The following is a 2,808-nucleotide window of genomic DNA, read 5'->3' on the forward strand; positions in this document are numbered from 1 at the left end:
CCCTTATCCTTAGACTGTGATCCCTGATTCTGCATTTCCCCAACATCGGGGAACATTCTTCCTGCATCTAATCTCTCCAATCCCGTCAGAATTTTATATGATTCTATGGGATTCCTTCTCATTCTTCTAAATTCCAGTGTATATAAGTCTTTCTTCATATGTCAGTCCTGCCATCCTGGGAATCAGTCTGGTGAATCTTTGCTGCACTCCCTCAATAGCAAGAATGTCCTTCCTCAGATTAGGAGACCAAAACTGCACACAATACATAAGGTGTGATCTCACCAAGGCCCTGTACAACTGCAGCAAGACCTCCCTGCTCCTGTATTCAAATCCTCTCGCTATGAAGGCCAACATGCCATTTGCTTTCTTCACCGCCTGCTGTAGCTGCATGCCTACTTTCAATGACTGATGTACCATGATACGCAGGTCTCGTTGCACCTCCCCTTTTACTAATCTGACACCATTCAGATGCTGATCTGCCTTCCTGTTTTTGCCACCAAAGTGGATAAGCTCACATTTATCCACATTATACTGCATCTGCCATGCATTTGCCCATTCACCTAACCTGGCCAAGTCACCAAGCCTCTTAGCATCCTCCTCACAGCTCACACTGCCACCCAGCTTAGTGTCTTCTGCAAACTTGGAGATATTACATTCAATTCCTTCGTCTAAATCATTAATATATATTGCAAATAGCTGGGGTCCCAGCACTGAACCTTGCGGTACCCCACTAGTCACTGCCTGCCATTCTGAAAAGGACCCGTTTATTCCCACTCTTTGCTTCCTGTCTGCCAACCAGTTCTCTATCCACGTCAATACATTACCCCCAATACCATGTGCCTTAATTTTGCACACTAATCTCTTGTGTAGGACCTTGTCAAAAGCCTTTTGAGTCCCGACTATAATTTCAACTCAGGCCTGAGGTGGGAATCCACCTGGAGTTAAAATCGGGGCCTTAAGTTCAGGCAAAAAGAATGATCACTTGGGTCGGGTATGGAAGGGCATGGAACTGTGTCACAGCCTGATTCACTGCCTCCTGGGGAGAAAACAGGGAGGAGATGGGAACAGCTTCCTGTTCAAAATGGTCACAGCACCTTTCCACCAAATCAATGCAAAGTAATTTTGCCACAAACAATAGCGCAGGGCTGGGACGATCATCCGCTTTATTTACCTGACAGTGTCTCCTTCCTTACATTGAGTACGTCACTTTAAATATTAATGGTTTAATGAAGACTATAACCAGTTTTGTAGAACTGCTGAAAGTACATCACCAACAACTCATGACAAAAGGTCACTAATTACAGGTCACTATAAATGTTAGTGTAGTTTAGCTTTTCCACTGTAAATCTGGTCTCAGGCTTAAAGCAGGAAGTAATATATAGTTTACACAGCACTCATCAGGTGGCATGTTTTTCTGTAATTTTCCCTGGATTTTCTTTCACTAATCTTTACCAACTGCTATTTTTTAACCAGAATCTGTGCGGATTTTTTTTACTAATCATTGTTTTTAGCAAATGTTGTTAAAAAATTTAAACAAGCATCAATTCATACTAATTTGATAATTTCAATTTATTTTCGAATGTAATCTCTAATAGAGTTGATTAAAAAAAATAATAATAACTAATGAGTGGATTCATAAAATAACAAGTATTTCAAATCCATGAGGTAGTGTGGGCCTTCAGCAGCAGCAGAATCGTATCGCACCACAATCTGTAACCTCATGGCCTGTTTCTGTGCTGTACATTCTATGTAATTTGATGATCATTCTCTGGTAGCTCGCCCAAGTTGCCATTAATTTATACATCAGCATCGGCAATGACTGTGAGCAAGTCATGTGATGACAAGGGCCTCACAGCTGATTTCAGTTCTGACCCTGCCGACTAGTGGTATCACAAATGACTCAGCCTTCTATTAAACATCCCTGGGCATTGGTAGAGGTGTTCTAAACCATGAGGGGTCTAGACAGAGTAGATAGATAGGCAGAAAGGTCGGGAACCAGAGGACACAGATTTAAAGTGATTGTCAGAAGAACCAAAGGCGACATGAGGAGAAACTTTTTCACGCAGCAAATGGTTAGGATCTGGATTGCACCGTCTATAAGGGTGGTGGAGGCAGATTCAATCGTGGCTTTCAAAAGAGAATTGGATAAGTACAAGTCGCTGGAGAAACACCATCAATGATGTCTCCGCAAGATCCTACAAATCCCCTGGGAGGACAGATGCACCAACGTTAGCGTCCTCGACCAGGCCAACATCCCCAGCATTGAAGCACTGATCACACTTGATCAGCTCCGCTGGGCAAGCCACATAGTTCGCATCCCAAAGCAAGCGCTCTACTCGGAACTCCTTCATGGCAAACGAGCCAAAGGTGAGCAGCGGAAACGTTACAAGGACACCCTCAAAGCTTCCCTGATAAAGTGCAACATCCCCACTGACACCTGGAAGTCCCTGGCCAAAGACCGCCCTAAGTGGAGGAAGTGCATCCGGGAGGGCGCTGAGCACCTCGAGTCTCATCGCCGAGAGCATGCAAAAATCAAGCGCAGGCAGCGGAAGGAGCGTGCAGCAAACCAGTCCCACCCACCCCTTCCCTCAATGACTATCTGTCCCACCTGTGACAGAGACTGTGGTTCTCGTATTGGACTGTTAAGCCACCTAAGAACTCATGTTAAGAGTGCAAGCAAGTCTTCCTCGATTCTGAGGGACTGCCTATGATGATGATAATGATGATGGATAAGTATGTGAAGGAAAAAAATTTGCAGCGCTGCGGGGAAAGGGAATGTAACTAGCTGAAGTGCTTCTGCAGAGAGCC

The sequence above is a fragment of the Pristiophorus japonicus genome, chromosome 8, assembly GCF_044704955.1.
Source record: "Pristiophorus japonicus isolate sPriJap1 chromosome 8, sPriJap1.hap1, whole genome shotgun sequence".
NCBI lineage: Eukaryota > Metazoa > Chordata > Chondrichthyes > Pristiophoridae > Pristiophorus > Pristiophorus japonicus.